The sequence below is a fragment of the Fukomys damarensis genome, unplaced genomic scaffold (genome assembly GCF_012274545.1).
Source record: "Fukomys damarensis isolate Sample0158 unplaced genomic scaffold, DMR_v1.0_HiC HiC_scaffold_36, whole genome shotgun sequence".
Taxonomy (NCBI): Eukaryota; Metazoa; Chordata; class Mammalia; order Rodentia; family Bathyergidae; genus Fukomys; species Fukomys damarensis.
The window spans coordinates 1,502,675-1,523,002 of NW_022900948.1; the positions used below are offsets into that span (position 1 = coordinate 1,502,675).

General features: G+C 33.1%; 1 pseudogene; it reads left to right on the forward strand.

The window, feature by feature from the left end:
* Positions 1-688: 688 nt before the first annotated feature.
* LOC117284388 lies at positions 689-813 on the forward strand (annotated as a pseudogene).
* Positions 814-20,328: the final 19,515 nt, after the last annotated feature.

Consider the following 20,328-nt stretch of genomic DNA (forward strand, 5'->3'; position numbering starts at 1 on the left):
ATTGCAAAATAATCCTAAATAAATTTTAAAGTTGTATAATTTTGCCCAACATTTTAACAGTTATTATTCAGAAAATTAGCTTCATATTAGATCTGAAAATTCAGTGAAAATGTAAAAATGAATGGATATATCATAGAGACAAAATATCATTGATACAAATTCTCACATTGATCAGTATTTGCATATCTTGAAACCTTTCAGGATGTAGAACTCTTTATTGAAGAATGGAAGGTTCTGCTGACTTCTGAATGAATGAACTGACAAGGAAAGAAAAGCCATGCTGGAATTAAATCTGTGTAACTTCATGACATTGCCTAGAAGTCAACTTGATGAATTCTGTCTACAGAAGCATGTCATCTCCTACTTTGTGTTGGATCTTTTACTTTGCTCCTGAGAGGTGACTGGAGCAGTTTGCTAAAATTACTTGAGTTCTCTCAGTCCTCAGAATTTTCCCAAAATGCCACTGTTTCCATTCCTATAGATCATAATATGAGTGACTTCTATAACTTATAGAAATAGTCACAAGTTGACATAGCCAAAAGTTATTCTCACCTTGATATAGATAAACTTCTGAGAAAAGGTCTAAATCTTTTCTAGAACACTTATCATTAACCTGTGATTACTAAGTATTCTTCTAGATAAGCTGGCTTATCATAGTTGAAAATCTCTGATTATACCTCTAGTGAACAGCTTTGCACAGTGGCATTATTCTAACCACTGGGGTTTATCCAAGGTGTGATTATTGCTAATTGAAAACTTTATGATAACTTTGAATGTTTATATAGGTAAATAACTGATGATGTTATCAATGACAGCATAAAATAACAATGCATCTTTTCTTGAGGACTTAATATATAACAGACCCTGTCCTAAGGCTTATATATATAGGGGAATTGGAAGGAGTTAAGGGAGGGTGGGGAATAGGAAAAATAAAAATCAAGATATGTCATATACAGGTATAAATTCTCAATGATGAATGTGATCATAATATATTCCTAAATGTACCAAAATCTCAGTAAATAATTTAAAATTTATTCATAAAACTAAAATACCAATCTACGGATGAGTTTATGAGATTACATAACTTCTTAGTCTACCTCGAGTGACACAAGTGCTAAATCCATAGTTAAAATTAAAGGATTTCTGTCTATAATGCTCATATTCAAAATTTTTATATCAACCTTTCTTCTTTACCATAGGCATGGGAAGTCTGCATATTACATAACTGTGAATATTAGTGATTAATGATGACTGCGCAGTAGAGAAGAGTTTATTTTTATTTTTGGGAATTGTACTCAATTAGATAATTTTTGTTTGTCAAGAATATGTTGATCTGCATATCTGTCCCTATTATTTCAAAGAAAATACAGTGAAGTTTTCAAGGGTAAGAGGTGAAAAAGGACTATTATCTAGAATATATGAAGAACTCAAAACAATCATCCTGCCAAATATAAAGGCCCCCTTCAAAAATGGGCATCTGAAATGAACAGACATTTCTGAGACAAAGAAGTAAAAGCGACAAGTAAATATATGAAAAAAATGTTCCACATCGCTGGTCATTTGAGAGATGCAGATGAATACAGCACTGAGATTTCACCTCATGCCACAAAGAATAGCTACTATAAAGAAATCAAACAATAATAAACGTTGGTGGGATAGTGGGGAGAAAGGAACCCTTCTTCATTGTTGGTGGAGTGCAGACTGGTGCAACCATTATGGAAATCAATATGGAGATACCTCTAAGAGCTGGGACTATAGGTTCCATTTGACCCAGCAATCCCTCTGCTGGGTATAGTTCCAAAAGAATTAAAAGAATCATATCACAGAGATCTATGCACACCAATGTTTATAGCAGCACAGTTTGTAATAGCTAAAACTTGGAAACAGCCCATTTGCCCATCAGTTGGAAACTGGAAAGATGTGGTTTTTCTAGAAAATGGAATATTACTCAGCCATAAAGAATGAGAAATTAGATTCATTCATAGGAAAATGGGTACATATTGAGGATATACTCCTAAGTGAAATAAGTAAGTCACACATGTGTTAATATCGAGTAGTTCCTCTGTTGTGAATAAACTATAATAGTACATAAGAACCTAATTGACAATGTGAAATAGGAAGAAAAAGGCTAAAGGTGTAGGGAAAGTGGGAAGGGTAGGGGAAAGGTAATAAGGGAAAAGAAAAAAAATATGAGAAAATGAAAAAATGGAAATAAAGTATTTGTAAATGGGGAGGGGGTAAGGGGGTGATGGGAGGGCAGGGATAAGGAGAAAAAATGAGAACCAAGACCTGTCATGTGAAGGTACAAGATTCCAATGATGAATGTAACTCTACTGTATGCCCAAAAAGTACCAACAAACTCAATAAGGAAAAAAATGTAAGGGGTCAATTATTTCTGGGAAATTCATAGGTGGTATTTACAGCCAATGCTTGAACAACCAATACTCCCTTCAATAATAGTCTTAGATCTGTGTAGTAGTAAACTGAGAATAGCAATAGTTAATGTGCCTGATATGCAGTTAATCAAGTGAAAGTCTGAGCATAGGAAAATAATGGTAGAGACAATAAAATTATGTTTGAAAGCTGTGATAATAAGGAAGTGATGATTGCAATACAAATTGGAACCATATGGATCATTGAAGCAGGTTCATGAATAATGTAAAATTATGATGATGAAAAATGATTTAAACAGGGAAAAAGAAAGAGATGATTTTGTTATCCTATCCTGGCAAGAGATTAAGATAAATAATTGAATTCAATTGTACATATTTTGAGTTTCTGATTACGTATGTATGTACGCCTATGGACTGTGTATATGTATGTAACAATTTGTTATACAGATGATTTTTTTCTTTCAAATTATGCTGCCCCTGTCTTTACTGTGCTCACAAACTAGTTGCAATGTCCTCTAGAGCAATTGCCAGTATTTTATCTAGCATTTTTATAATATTTCTAGTGTCAGTGATTTTAGCATACTGTATATTAAGTAATGCCAAACTAGTCTTTTCAAAATACAATTTTAAAACACAATTTCATAATGGTGTTTTTCTAAGTCAACTCTCAAGCCAGAAGAAAAGTGTCCCCTGTAGGTACTTTTAACCTGTATGGAGGGATACATGTGGCAAATGTGTTTCAGTATCTGATGCTCAGATCATATAGACCACGAAAATGAGCCCTTGACTAAAAGGAACACATAAGGCCACTCCCGTTGAAAATTGAATTGTTAGTTCACACTACATAGTATATCAATAGCTCCTGCTATAGAGCAGTAGTCATCGGTGCACACACTGCCATCTTCTACTCACTTGTACCTTATTTAACTATAGACCCATTGATAAATGGCCCAGTGCTTTAGCTTTTGCTTTTCTTCTAGCTCTCCTCTTCCCTTCCCTTTGTTTCCCTCACTTCTCTTCTTCTTTCCATCTCTCCCCTTCTCCTTCCCTCCCTCTCTCTTGCTTTTCTTTTTCCCCTTTCTCATATGTACCCTTCAGTCCTAGTACAAATCCTGATCTGACTTTCTGTTTCCAAAAATTAATATGCTGCAAGATGTTTCACATTAAGCTTTCTCATATCCCTTTTTACTGGGGCTGTCTCGTTTATTTTTGAGGGAATTCTTTCTAATGTTGAACTTCTCTTCAATGATTGTAATTTATGCATAGGTTCTGCCCTCATTTGTTTCAGTAGCAAATTTCAACATAAACATAGCCAGATTTACATTTATTTGTATTTAACTTTTGTTTTTAAAACAAGGAAATGACAAATATCAGTAAATACTCTTCTGGAGCACTGATACTGATAACGTAGATAGGAACACAAAAGTAAATTTAAAAGGAAAAATGTCAATTTCTTTTAAAACATTTATCAGGCATTTAAAATAATTATAAATAAATTTAATATCTCAAACCTTATCTTGTTCAATTCTCATAGAAAACCAGGTTTTAAAAGTAAAATTTGACTGAACTGAAGAAAACTTTATGTTAAAAACTTTACATTAAAACTTCATATTAAAAACTTCTATTAAAGCTGGGAGTGGTGGTGCATGCCTGTAATCCCAGCACTAGGGAGGCTGAGGTAGGAGGATGGCTGTGAGTTGAAGAGCAGCCTGGGCTACATAGTGAGTTCCAGGTCAGTCTCAACTACATAGTGAGACCCTTTCTCAAAAAAAAAAAAAAAAAGACAAATAAATAAACAAAAAAAATCTATTAAGCCCCATAATATCATACACTACAGAAGAAGAAGAAGGAGTGGAGACAAATGGTGGGGTGGGGGGAGAGGAGGCGATCTCATGGGTAAATTGCAGCCTCGTTTTATACATAGCTATGCATTAAGGAGACCAAATTTAAATAAACATAAACCATGTATTTGCTCTATCCTTTCTTTTGTTTTAGTCTCTGCTAAAAGTTTGATACATTAACAATTATTTAGTGCACTGTCAGAGTCATTTATTTACTACATTATCTGAGTCAATTTCTTTAATGTAGTATTGATCTAGTCAGATTTTCTGTTAATCAGTTTTGAATATATACCTACATTTTATGGTCTTTTCACATCAGTCATTGATAGCACAAACACCCGTGTTTTATCATTTGGGTTATAAAAAAGAGGTCAGTTTATATTCTTATAAATAATAAAAAAATTCTGGTATTCTAGTTCTAAAAATCCATTGGGAGGCACAGTGAAAAATGACTATGCAATATTTATGAAATTCTTTGGTAAGAGTGGATATAATATCATTAATATTATTGAAAGAAAACTTTAAAAAGCAAAAATTTTCAAGAAACAGTAGCCATAAAGTCCAAAGTTATATTTTAAAAAATTTAGTTAGAAAAGCTAAATTATGTCTTCTATGGAAATTGAACATCTTTTAATTTTTTATTTGTCTTTGTAATACTTTCAAATATTAATGTCTCAGAAAAATAAGTTTCTGTGAAATAATAATTCTGCTGTATTTTCATTAAATATGACCTCAGATGGAGAAAGAGTAACCTTTTTCCTGTAATTACAGTTTCCTCATAAGAAGTTACCAATGAGTGATAATTAGCACTTTAGTTTTTCAATTTGAATTAGCATCATCACATTGAATAGCTGACGTTCTAGTCAACCATCCAAAAAGCCAACTTAATGTTAGCTACAAAACTATCTGATTGAAGTGAGTGTTCTAAAAGTCATTAAAGTTTATATGTAGAGTGAAAAGTTTACTCCATTGCCATGTAATTTCATTTTTATAGTCAGAAGATAACAATATGATAACATTACTATCAGTAGAAACATGCCTCATGAAGAATATAAAGTGAAGGGAAATAAAAGATTGGTTTTTCTGAGATAAGTAGATTTGTTTATGTGACAGAGAGCAAGAATTAAAATGAATGTATCCTATTCAGTTGGATGACTATAGCACTTGAGAATAATAAATATATTATTTTCAAAGTAAAAGGAACAAAATACACAAAGGTTTTCTTAACACTGCACCTAAAACTTCTCAATTCTGGCATCCAGTGAGATGAAATGGGGAAAAGAGGTTAAAGAGAATAGCTTATTTTATGAACAATGGGTAGAAGCTAAATATGTAAATTCACATTAACAACAGTGCCTAAATTAATAGTTAGTAAAGTATTCCCAGTTTTGCATTGATCTTTGTAATTGTGTTCACTACATCATTTACTTTTATTATGGCTTCTTTCCATACAATTAGGGATATGTTATTCCTCAATTTGTCTTCAGAAAAATAACTTGGTATGATAAAGGCATTCAGAATTGTTTTTTCATTTCATCCAGATTTTTATGCATAAAAATGATATGGCTAATTATTTTTAGTTCTCAGCAACGTTCTTAATTTATGCATTCAAATTTCCACAGTTAGATAAATATTTTATTTCTTTGTACTATTAAATAGGGCACTAAGAATTATTTTGAGACTGTTTCCAATGATATAAATATATAATCAATTCATGGGTGATAATAATTAAATATTTTTAAATGATGACCTTTATACATTGCTTTCTACAGTGTTTTCCTTTTCACCAGCTTTTTCATATGCATTATCTCATAGCTAGGAATCTCAGCTTAATTATTTACAGAAGAAGAAATGAAGGTTTGGAGAGAATAAGTTCCAGTCCACCCAATTCAGAAGTCATTCAATTCAAAAACACTTATTAGGCACATGCAGTTCAATATAAAAAAATTCTAGCACATTAACATATTGAAAACAATTTAAAAATACACACACTGGTAGCATTAATCTTGCATGTGAAGACAGACAGGTAAAACCCCAAATATATAAAGTGTGAAATATATTCATAAAGTGCACAACTATAGGGAAATAAGTAACTGTGTTGTCTGCAAGGGTTATGAAATATTGTATAGAGGGATAGTGCCTGAATCATATTTTATTTGGTGAAAATGAATTTCTCAGTTCTGTAAATTAGGAAGATACATTCAGAAGTCGATGCTGAAACCCATGAACTAATATATATATTTAACTATATGACACTGCCACCACCAATGTAAAATATTAATTTTACATTGCAGGTATAAAATATGTTATCAATTTAGTGGCTTAAACAACACAAATTCATAATTTTATCATTGTTAGAAGTCTGACGTGTATTTTTTGGTCTAAAATCAAGAGGTCTTCTAGGATGTGTCCCTTTTTTCCAGCTTCTAAAACAAACCCTCATTCCTCTGTTTATGGCCTGGGTTTCTATCTTCTAAGCCAAAAACTTTGAGTTGAGTCTTTCTGCAACATCCCTGTGACCCAGATTTAATTCTCATCATATCTGCTTCTTTGCCTACAGCCAGGAAAGATTCTTCACTTTTAATTAGTCATGTGATTGTAACAGCTTAACCCTCATAATTTAAAAAAAACAAAAAACGAAAAACCTCTTCATTTCAAGGTCCTTAGCCTAAAGACATCTGAAAAGTTCCTTTTGTCACGTGTGGTAGTACAGTCATGTTTCACTGAATTAGGATGTGGACAGTTCAGGGACTATGAGAGCACTAATCTACATTCTATGGTATCACAGGCAACCTTCAATCACTGCTTGTTTGACGTATATTTAAAGTAAACTTCTTTACTTATACAAACTAAATCATTAAATTGTTGCAGTCATGTGATTTACCAGTGACACTTTACTGAAAAGGAGTTGGGCAATCTCACAATTTTATACATTTTCCTGTGATTTTAGAACAAAATATACAACTTTGGAAAAGCTCGAAAGATGGAGAGGTTAGAACATTTTATACAAACTTATTTATGCAGATACTAAATATATTTCTTAGTTACAATTTTGCCATTTCCTGATAACTAAATCTTTGTATTTAGCTCAGACATTTGTCTTTTCATAAATCTCAGTGACTATTGGCTCTCTAAAGGATTTTCAAATGCAGCATACTCCATGCTCACCTCTTATCTATACTTTTTACCACTACTCTTAATTCCAATATTTTTGTTCTGCTCTTGACATCAAGAAAGAACAAAATAAACCCTATGAAATGTCAAAATCATAAACTTCAAATTAGTCCCATCTTCAGTCTCAAAAAAACCTAACATATATTGAGAAATCTAGAAACTAAATATATACGCAATCAGTTTTTATTCCTTTATACCTATCACCATAACTTCAACTTGTGATTTCATTTTGGCTTTATTATTAATCTGGATTCATTTTAAGCATTGCTTCCTTCCATTTAAATATCTACATTGCAGTCAGAGCATTTGTCATAGGAGGGAAATTCATGCTGTTGCTGGGCTACTTCGATATCCTATAATGGCTTCCTATTCATTCAGGAGAAATTCCTTGATCTCAAATTACCTCAAATAATTAAAAATTCTCTCTGTGTTCTCTACTCTTTTGGAACTTCAATTATTTGATCATATTAGCCTTTCTTTTTTCCTTTATTTTCTTCCTTTTCTTGCTCCAAGCACTTTTTCTCAGGACTTTGTGTAGGTTATAAAATTGCAATTATTGCCCTCCTCCAGGAAGCTGTTCCTCTTCTTTCGGCAAGGTTCTGCTCTACTGGGGGAAAAAGTAAATTGGATTAAAAATTTAAAGGAAAAGAACATTTATTAAGACATTTTATATGCTGAGGCTTTGTACCATCTGCCTTAAATATATACTAAATCATTCCAAAAATAATCTTGTAAACCTGTTTTTACAGAAATTTCAAATAGATTTATAGTATACAAAAATAGAGTGGAGTTTTCTGGGAAGTGCTAGGTAGCTATGGAGACATAGTTTAATCTTTACTGTTGTACATTCACTGTATAGACTCGTTTTGAGCTCATAGAGTCTCAAAAAGGAAGTTTCACTAATTTTCCCAATTTGATCAGATGCAGAGATATCAACTTACATTAACAAAGTTCTCACGAATATAATGTGGAATTAATTTCCTGAGATACTTTTCTCAGTAAGCGAATTACAATCAGAGGTCACATCCATAGAAGTTCATTTGGTAGGAAGAGTTGATATAAGATTTTAATCCTCAGTGCAGTGTTTTGAAGACCTGATGTCCATGTCCACTTCTAAACATGTGCCTATTAGTCTAGGGTACCAAATCTTCAGGTCATCCTGACAAAGTATCTCTTTTTCTGGGAAGTACATGAATGCTCTCAGTTAATGATTGCTTTAGTCTTTTTTTTTTTTCTTATATATTTGGACTGACGAACCTAAAACCAAAAAAAAAAGTGCTCCCACATTTTGAATGTTATTTTTAACTCGGATGAAGCCCTTTTGAACAAGGTAATAACTATTTTTTAGTTGAAATGAATTTTTCTAGCATTTTAATTTTAAGAAGGCAGATTTGTTTACCTTATTAATAACTTCTACGGGGAACTGCATTATAGATCCCATTTTAACTTGTAACTTTTCAAATTTCAACTATAGGTACTAATTCTGCTTTATAGTTGGAAACTTTATGCTTGATTTTAAGTAGCTTTTTTTTTAAAGTTAAAGTTGGTTTTCAAATAGAGTTTTGTCTTGCACCGGAGTTCTGCTTCTCTAAAGCCTTGCTTCCCAATCTTAACTCGTTAGTAAATGCCTCTGTGCAGGTCACTAACTCTTCTCTGTCTCATTTTGCTTTGTAAGACATTGCTCTCAATTATTTCTAAAGTCTCCTTCAGTTGAACATCTTTTTTTTTTTTAATTAATAAAAAGTAGTGTCACTTCCTTGCTTCCTCACCCCTGCCAGGTAATCCCTCACAATTAGAGCATATGCTGTCGACTAAATTCTTAACCCAACTGCCTGGAGTCTAGCGTGGGATTGACTAGGTCACATTTTTCAGTATTTTGGGCTTTCATCTTTTTTTTTTTTGCTTCTTTGTGACTAATTTAATGAGAGGTTTGTTGATCCCATTTCTTGTAAAGTAAAGAGATTAGAGTTTGGATAGTTCCTTGAGCTACTTTTTAATTATCACATATTTCACATTTAAAAAGTTAAACAGAAGCAACTTGTTCAAGAGGCAGAATAGTTTTGATGTTCATTATAACTATGCTAGATCAAAGGCCTCGTTTTTGTACTGTACAGGTGTAGAATTTCTGTGACAGAGGAGGATCCATGGGCAGTAAAAAGGGGAAAACAAAATTACACAGGTTTCACATATTTGCTCTGCAACATCTGTTTAGGTAGAATGCATTTTGCCTTCCATTTACTGAAAGTTTAGTTATGACATGCCATGTCTGTTTATTTCCCTGCTTATTTTGAAAGTTTTGCAACCAAAGGGATTGGAGTAGCCTAAATAAATTACACTGGTGCCAGTAAATAGTGACTTTGTATGAGGGATAGATTGAGCATCTGCTTTTCCTAGAATTTTGGAGCCAAGTGTGATATCTAGGGACAGGGTCTCGAAATGCACTGACAGCTTAGTTTTTCTGCTGCCTTGAATTCACTAAAGTTAGCTGTAAAATAGCCCAACTTAATCAATGTAGCCCAATTTGTCATATCACTGTTTCCAATGACCTAGCCTTTCCATCAACACCTGTGGCCTGTGGCAGTGCTTACTTCTTCCACTCCACCTCCATATACCTAACTGATGGGTTACTATCTTTATACAGAGATTCCTTAGATACAAATTTAACCTTCCTTTAAAGTCCTACATTTACAAAGAGGCCATATTGCTGTTTTGTTCACAACCCTGTATCCCTGACATCCACTAACAGCTGTTATTAATTGCTCTCAGAGAGAATGAAAAACAGAAGAGCAGGACAAGTTTTTGTTAGTACTTAATGAAAGTCCAAATTACTATTTCACAGCAGGAACTACCATAGATGTGAACAAAAAATGACAACAACAAAAAGCCAGAAATACATAGTTACTTCCCCTGTTAAAATCCAGCCTATTATTTAGTAAATTGTTGTTAGTTCAGGGGTGGGTAAACCAATTATAAAGGAACACAATTCATACTTTCTTTTTAAATAATTAGCCAACACCCAAAATCTTTTAAAAGTAACACATATATGTATATCTTGAGGTGTAAGAAAAACACTGAAAAATTCTGGGCAATATCATATTTATCTCCATGTTTTAAGGTTAAACAAATGGCTATAAAGATAACTAGTACAAACTTTAATTACTGCCATACATGCAGTGGCATACTGCAGCAAACATCTTAAAGACATATTTTGGACCTGTCTTTCTCTGTGCCATATCTTTGAAATTACGTGGACATACTGTTTAATCTCCAGGAGATCTCAACCTGATTCTTTGTAGAAATAGAGTCTGACCTTATTGCTGCCAAGTCAAAGAGGAATCAGTATCTGGAGCCCAATGGGAAAGCTGAATATTTTCTTAAACCAGTGGGGGCATTTTTTTATTGTATATGTACTTTTCTAGATGTCTTACCATTGAATAGATTAAGATATTCAGTAGATTCACTGGTGTTTAGCTTCCCATCAAGATACTTAACTGAGTCAGTTACTAGGTATACTTTATGCCCCAGGTCTCTGACATATATTGTAACAAATAATCTAAGTCTGGAATTGTTTATTCAGTTAAATTGCTTCCAGATTTAGGATATTCTGTTTGATATAATAAAATCACTAAGCATAGTGGGCACAGTAAATACAAAATCCTACCAATGAAGTTGTATGATATAGTAAATAAATACATAAAAGGTTTAGAACAATCTACACACTTTGACCAAAAATTCATATTTTAGATATATACATTTTCTTTCACAATGTTATATTACTTTGGAGTGAATTACTTATTTGTTTAAGAAACTTTTCTAAACATTGTATATTAGTGAAATAAATACAATTATTATCTATGAAAATTAATTCCACTGGTTTCATTCTATAAGAAGCAGTAAAAAATATTTACCAGAGGAGGAGTCAGCATTATGTAAGCAGAAAGTAATATCATATGCCTAATATTAAGAACATGTGAGTGAAGGATTGTCACATCTCTATAGTCACAAAACATTCACCCACTACTTTAAAAAAGCTCTCTGATTCTTAAAACATGTATTTTCCTACTCGTCAGCTTTGCTCTATAAAACTAATAATTTACAAAGTGATTTGTATTAGGTGTGGGTTTAGATATAATTAAGTATCACCTGCTGATTATATTTACTTTTAAGTAACAATTTTATAAATGTTAACCTAAATCAAAGAGTATTTCTAACAGAAGATATGAAGAGAAATAGGGTGGCAAAAATGTAGTTATTTACTTACGATTTTTAGAAAGTTCTTCTAAATAGTTTGAAAGCAATACTATAGGCTCCTTCAATCATTGATGGGAAGCTCTCTAATCTGAAAAGTTTGTGAGGAGGAAGATTAAAATTAGCCAACAGTTTATTTCTTTTTCTTTTTAAAATTAATTTTATTGGTACAGTTTAGGTGTACAATATAATGACATTCATCACTGGAAATTTGTACTTTTACATAATCTATCTTGGTTCTTATTTTTTTCCCGTTCCCCTGCTCTCCCTTTAACCGTTCTCCCCCTCCCTATTTACAAAGACTTTGTTTCATTGTTTCATTTTATCACATTAGTTCCTTTCCCTTCTTTCATTTCCCCTACCTCACTCATTTCCCTCTCCCTTTTGCCCCTTTTCTTCCTAATTCACATTATCTATTATACCTTTTTGTCCTTATTTACACTTTCAGTTTCTCACATCAGAGAAACTATTCAGTGTTTACATGAGTATCCTATTGATTTCACTTTAGTACTGCCTCAATGTGCACCCGTTTAGCTATAAAAATCTCTAATTGCTCATTTTTCATGGCTGAGCAGTACTTCATTTTATTAAAAACACCACATTTTCTTTATCCAGTCTCCAATCAATGGGCAATCGGGCTGCTTCAAAGTTTTACTATGACAAATTGTGCTGCCATGAACATAGGTGCACATATGTCACTGTGGCATGATTCTTTTAATCCTTTGGGGAAGATGAGTTAAATAGGCCTTCCAATCCTAGTTCTTTGAGGTATCTCCATACTGATTTTCACAGTGGTTGCAACAGACTACACTCCCACCAGCAGTGGACTGGGGTTCCTCTTTCCCCACTGCCCTATCAGCATTTGTTATTTGTTGATTACTTGATAGCAGCCATTCTTTCTGAGGTGGGTGAAATCTCAGTGTTATTTTCATTTCTGGAATGACCGTGATGTTGAACATTTTTTCATATGTTTATTTTCTATTTCTACTTCTTTGTCTGAGAAATGTCTATTCATTTCAGATAGCGAACAATGTTTAAAAACAATGCCTGTTTGCCGCTTTTCTCAGTAATCTCACTTTAGCCATGGCAATTTTCAGTTTATCCATTCTAATACTTCTACATCTCTGTTGAATACTAACTAGGTCATTTGTTACTAGAATGTCTGAAGTCCGTAGTTATCCCTAAATTCTCAGAACAAGGAACAAAAGGACATAGGGAGGGCATGATACATTTGGTAAGTTCCTCATGTAAACCAAAGAAAATATAGAGACAAAATTTTTCATTTTTGAGGCTGTAGATTTGCTGCATATTTCATGTCATGGAATAGATGACACAGAGAGTTGTAGGAAATATACTAGTTTCCACAATGCCCCTTGAAAATAATTCATTGAATTGGATTTCTTTGGAAATGAGCACATATTCTGTGTATATTTTTACCAGACAAATTTAGCATCTTAATGGGCTAATAAAAGCTATCATTTGAAAAATATACTCATTTCTCCTACTGGAGAAATGCACAGTTGTGTTGGTAGGTACTAAGGAAGCAACAGGTAGATGTGCCCTGAGGAAGTCTCTGTCTTGTCTTCAAACACGTTTAAGTCTTTTGCACTTTTGAGAGAGTGCTGAGAGAGGAACATGAGGGAGGGGCCCTGGATGTGGTTGGCATCTTATAAGATTTATGAACTGCTATATTTAGAAATGTCATTTTGTTATTGCCAGTGAACTGCTGGCGTCTTTGTATGACTCACTAAGAAAAAATAGCAATCACCTCCTTTGTAAGAGCTGGTATGAGTAACAGAAAATGGGCTCAATTAATCATTTTAACCACTGAATTCACTCTGGATAAACAAAGTGTGTATCAGATGATATGCCCTAGAAAGGTAGTCATCCTTTCAAAATGCTACTCTCGCAGCTATGCTCTTCTCATTATCGTATTGCAAATAGTTTTCTGAAAGAAAAAACTGTTCAAGCAAAATATTAAACAGCATTCATTTGTCATTTTCCTGCCGGGACTAGGCAGCAACCTGCTGCGGCTGAAAATATGTGGTCATTACGAAGCTGGTATTGAATTGTTTGTTTATCTTTAGCAGAGAAGAGAGGTTTCAAAGATGTTACTTTTTGATTGGTAATTTCAGGCACTTCTGCATTCTAGAGGGATATATTCTGCATAGAATTTTTATTAATAGAAGCGTGTGTAAACATGCTGTCTGTGTGCATATTTTTTAATGTTCATATAATTTTCAGTGCCACAAGCTCTTATCAACCTAAAAAGTGAAGATGAGTTTCATTTTCTTGTTAGTGTATGGTGTTTTATATCACAGTAAATTGTCTGCTTGCTCTTTCAGAGATGTGAGGCATTTGCTACCAATGGACTGAGGGCATGTCTACGATGCCTTGCTCACTTATAACTACATGGCTTTTGCAAGTGGCTCAGAGGGAGAGTTTCAGGTCTGTGTGCAATTCACTATCTCTTGCATCCTGACCCAGGAAGAAACAGGCTTTTTTTTTTTTTTCCGTTAATGCAAGCAAATCTTGGACTTGTTTTAACTCCTTTCTTTCAAATCTCCTTCATTTCCCCTCTCCTTTTTTCTATATTCTTGTTCTTATTATTCCCCATAGATGCACATTGCCTTCACAGGAACCAGAAATGACTTGAGATGGTAATGGCTTACAAACATCTACTCCAGTCTCCAGGCACATATGTATCTGGTCCAATAAGAGGTACTTTCACATAGCGTCCTAATGCAACATTCTGTTACTTTACCCTGTTTTGTTTCATTATGTGCTCAAAAAATTCATAGAACTTGTCACTATTTGCAAAACATTCCTTACTCTAAGAGTACAGAATGAGTCTTTCAGCCTATTTCATTGGAAACATAATTGAGGCTCATTAACTTTATCTCTAAACTAGTAACCAGTTCATAGCTTTCCTCAGAGCCTTCTTTGCAGTTTCCCACAACTTCTTTAGGTCAGAAAATGTAAAACGGTACATATTTCTCCAAGAGATGCTTGCCCAGCACAAGTAAATTTCAAAGGGCAAGTTTAAAAATAAATGAAGCCAATGTACATTCTCCAAATTGTTATTGTCACAGATGCAGAATAGACTATTTAGTAAGTGTGAGGATTTGCTAGTCCAAGAGTCTGGTAAGGGATACAATTCCACTGCCAGAAACAAATATATGTGAAATACAGTAAAAAGAAAAACATGGCTGTTCCTAGATGCTTCCCATTTCTTTCACATTTAGGAGGCAGGGAAAGGCAAACTTTAACAAAAAGCATAAAGTTGAGCACCAGGGAAAGAAGTCTGTTTCATTAAAGATGTTACAAATAACACGAGATTGGAGAAAATCCTCCATCTGGATACATTCTGAAAATATATTAATTTGTGATTCTTTCCATTATAAAAATCCTTTTTGAAAGGTAACTAAGGACAGGAAAACACAGAGATGTTTGAGGAGAAGAGTTGGATTTGGATCAAAATCTCACTTGTTCAATGAACTATAAAACTTCTTTTCAGGCAGAAAGAATACAATTGAGGACTTTATACTTGAATGAAGGGGTTTTGATTGCTAGGATATACTACTCTGCTGCTTTGCCTCATTGTAAGTATCCTATAGTGATCCTATAGTGGGAGAAAACAGAAAGAAGATTAAATAGGGATAAACTATGAGTTAAATAATTAGCTTATAACAACATACATCCCAAATAATTGATTCTTACATGATTTTATTTTATATAGAAGTATGTGTGCTTTTTAACTTTTTTTTTTTGTAACAGGGATTGAACTCAAGTCTTTGTGCTTGCAAGGCAGGCCACCGAACTGCTGAGCTAAATCCCTGGCCCTGTGTTTTAACTTTTTAAAAAAGCTTTATATTTTACTAGTTGCCTCATCAAAATGTTGTTGATTATCCAATACCAGTAAAGTAGGATAATTAATGCATAATAGAGTTAGTAGCCATAATTTATTTCTTAATACTTTCTAGACAGTTAATATACTTGATATATTATAATTACAACAATCTTATACTTGATATAACTATGTGATTACTTAAGATAACTATTCCATCACTTAAATATATTACTCTGAATGAATATTTGCCCTACTTTGGAGTAAATCTACAAACCTTATAGTATAGGTGTTACAGTTCCAGTTTTGCAGATAAGGCAACTGAGAAAACTTAGTTTTAAAATCATTTCAAATGCTATGCCAATATTCTCCCCAATATACACTTATTACTCTGTCAGATTTTTCAGATTTTTATCTTGTATCTCAAAAAATGCATGCAAGGGACCCACAGTTCTTCAGCTATAACACTATCTTCAAGACAGATAAGGGCACTACATTGCAGTTACACAATTAAATGTTTTGAAATTTTTTTCTAACAGAGATGCCTAAAAAGGTTATTTTAAAAAGTAATAAGCAAAGGCTGAGGCTTCTAGAATTTTAAAAGCTAGTCTATTATGATCACAATATCATCTTGTCATCATTGTATTATTGTGTACTGAATTTAAAATAAAATGTAAAACTCTAACTAAAGTATGGTTAAGCAACAAAATTGCAAGGGTGTTTCTTATTGCTCTATATGTTTGAGTAAGTTTGGCCAACATGATAACTCAATGGCATATCACCAATCCTTGTTTTAACCAGCCTAAATTTATACATCATAATTTCATTGCTTAGCTACACTCTTGGTGCTTAGGATTACTGAGTATTAAGAGATAGTTCTAGAATCTAGAATCATGACTTTCATTTTGCTCACTACCAAATAGCTTCTCTGGTGTGAAAAAACTATAATGGTACACAAGATCCTAATGAGATAATTAACAATGTGAAATAGGAAGAAAAGGGCTAAAGTTGTAGGGAAAGTGGGAAGGGTAGGGGAAAGGGAATAAGGGAAAAGAAAAAATATGAGAAAATGAAAAAATGGAAATTCTTTGTAAATGGGAGGGAAGGAGGAGGTGAAGGGAGGGGAGGGACAAGGGGAAAAAATGAGAACCAAGACCTGTCATGTAGAGGTACAAGATTCCAATGATGAATGTAATTGCACTGTATACCTAAAATGTACAAATTAACTCAATAAAAAGAAAAAAAAGTTGTGTGCAAAAAGATTTTCATTAGGATTTTTGCTACCTCATTGGGATTTTTGCTAGTGCCAAGGAGTGAGTTATTGCTGTAGGGATATTTAACTATTTATTAAACAAAAAATGGAAGGTGTTTTATAATACTTTTGAGGTTCAAAGTCACAAGGAGCATTTGAATAAAATGTTTATAATCATATGAAGTGTCAAGTCTGGAAGCCTGGGTTAGTTGAAAAGAAATACTGCTTTATTACAAAATTATACTCCAATGCTCCTTTGTCAGAATGGCTGCCACTAAATTAAAAGCTTTTTTATCCTATCTTATTTAGAAATTCAGCAGGGCCTAATAGTCATCCAAACACACTATTTTTATTATTACTATTGCTTCCAAATTTTCTAAAATCTTGATGCATTGAACCAGCTAATACCTTCCCCTACACCATTATATCATTCCCATTTAACACCCGTGAAAAAATTAACAATTAAATAGGTTTCTGGCATCAGTACCTGTCTGTGCATTACATACCACCATTAATTAAGTTCTACTGTCCGTCCAGCCAGAAAACTAATTACCTCCTTGTACAATCCAATTTGACTGCTTGATTTCCTTGGTCATTACTAGTGATAACTATTTCAGGTTTGGGTGCCTGAGAATCATTCACTGAAAGAGTAGCTCACAAGATATCACAGGGTTTAACATGTTAGTTCAGAAGCACTCAGGACAACACTGTGGTTGGGGATATGAATAATAATAAGCACAACACTCATTTACTTATCTTTATTTTTTTCTCATTGGGTTTATTGGTACGTTTTAGGTATACAGTACAGTTAAATTCATCATTGGGATGCTGTACCTTTACATGACAGGTCTTGGTTCTCATTTTTCCCCCTTACCCCTGCCCTCCCTTCACTCCCTCCTCCCTTCCCTATTTACAAACACTTCATTTCCATTTTTTCATTTTCTCACATTTTTTTCTTTTCCCTTATTACCTTTCCCCTACCCTTTCTGCTTCCCCTACACCTTTAACTTGCACATTTTCTTAAATGATATGCCATACTAGAAGACAAAGATTTTCCAAAAACAATGAAAACACTCATAAAAGAAAAGGGGCAAAATGATAAGTTGGGAACAGCATAGTAGATTTCTAGGATATGAAATTTAACTGTGATTTTTTTTCCTTAGGAAAGAAAGTAAAGAAGCACAAAGTCTACATGATATGGTATTTATTAGTTAGCAAAAATAATACTGATTTTGTTGCTGTTGTTTTGCACCTTGGGAAAGTGACTTTCTAATGACTGATCTTCAAGAAGACTTTTTTATGAGAATCATGTGCTGGATGGTACTTTGGATAGCAAGTTCAATGACAATTTTAAACAATGGCAAAATTCTTCTACCTATGGTTATGATCTTGAATTCATAATGAATGGTACTTTGTACCATTTGAAAGAAGACGTATGATCTTTAAAAACAAAAACTACATCACAATAGCCATAGAAATATTGTAAGGCCAATTAAAAAGGCACTGCAATAATAGCTGTAGAATGTGTGATTCTAAATTTGTAGACTGTAACTAGGAGACCATCTCTTCACTGGAGTATTACAATCATTTTCTTCAACAACTTTTAACTCTGACATTTCATCATCATAAGATGTGTTCCATAGTATATTTGTGTAAAAGAAGTTACATTTTTTAATGGAGTGATTATTAATCTCTTTACTTTCAGCTTTATTCAATTTATTGTAGTTCAATGCAATTCTATAGTAAAACTGTGTGAATAAACATGAAAAAAAAGATGTCAAATGGACTGTTTTTCAAGAATATGTAACCTTGCAAGAGAATAATTAGACAAATACAAATGTAAGCACATAGACATTTATGTTGATCAAAAGAAAAATAAACTACATTAACTGGGGATATTATTAAATATTTTATGGAGTTGGAAGCATTGAAGGATGCTGGATACATAGTAATTTTTAATAGGTATTTCCAGTAAAATTGGTGAAGATTTTCCGTAATCAGAAGCTATTGTAATAGTCATGGGAAAAATTAAGTAGTATTTGCTGAAAGCTTTGGTTTCTTCAGTAATATTGTTTTAAATAGTATTTGTTGAATACTTAATTACATTTTTCTTTAAAGCAATATCAGAGTGATAAATCTTATCTTTGTTTTACTGAAGAAAGAGCAAGAAAGGACTTTATATAGGGAAGGAAGGTAAAGGGATGAAGAGAGGGAGAAAGGAAAGAAAAGAAAAGAAAGATTGATGAGCTTTGAGGCCGTACTCTTAAGTGAGATAAATAAGACATGTGTGTAAGTTCCGAGTAGTTTCTCCTGTATGAAAAACTAAAAGTATAAATAAAGTTCAAATTGTAAAACTGATAATATGAAATAGGAAGAAAAGGTCCAAAGGAGCAGGGGAAGTGGAAGGGTAGGGGAAAGGAAAGAAGGGAAAACAAATGAGAAAAGGAAAGAATGGAAGCAATGTTTTTGTAAATAGGGAAGGATGGAGGGGGTGAAGGGAGGGCAGGAGAATGGGGAGAAAATAAGAACCAAGGCACATCATGTAAAGGTACAAGATTCCAATGAGGAAGGTAACTGTCCTGTATACCTAAGAAGTATCAAAAATCTGAAGGAAAGAAAGAAGTGAAAGAAAGAAAGAATGAAAGGGAGAAAGTTTCAAGAGAAAGCAATAGTAGATCTGAGACCAGAAATTTTAATATAAGCTGGAACGAGGGAGATGAGAGGGAAGAGCTACACAGGCAGGCAGGCAGAAACTAGACCCTAACTTCTCTTATTTTGTAATTTTATATAGAGTGATCTGTACTGTTGAGCTATCTGAATTTTTTCTTTTATCTTTTAAAAGAGTTACATAGCTAGATATCTTTTTTAAATTGAATATGGTTGTTGATTTCAATGAAATGAGAGATGATTACCTAACCACTCTGCATTTAAATAGATCAAAAACCCAGGAGGATTTCAAGAGTTCAATGCTTCCTAATATAGCTCTGCTTCCTTGATTGTTTTTCAAAGTAGTTCTAGTTTACTGATGGCTTCAAAATATTATTTTTTCACATATTTAGGTTGTAAAAGGAAATGTATTGATGATATCAATGATTTTCCCATGCTGAGAAAAACTACATTCTGAGATGGATCTAGAAGGAAAAGTTACATATATTAACCCATAATCACCAATTCAGTAAAGTTCTGGTATTTGCTATTGAATGATTGCTTCAACTTTATGTCCTTTAAAATATTTAGGTTTCAAGTTAGTACACTGAATGTGTTTTATATACATGAGATGAATGTGCCTTTTGGACGACTCAAGATGAAATATTGATTGTTTGACATAAATTTTAGTACTTAAATTTTTAGAGCTATAAGTTTCCCAAGTGCTTTTGCCAAAGATAAAGTACAATCTTGTGAAGTAGGCCATAAAACAATAAAAAAATGCTACCTTCCAGATGCTTTATTGTGAGATGGACTGAAAAAAGGATTGAAACTGTAGAAAGTCAAAGAAGTTATATAGGAAGATAGTGGCTGGCACTTTATAAAGTAATAAAATAGTGTACCTAATTTTTTCCCAGTCCTTGCTTT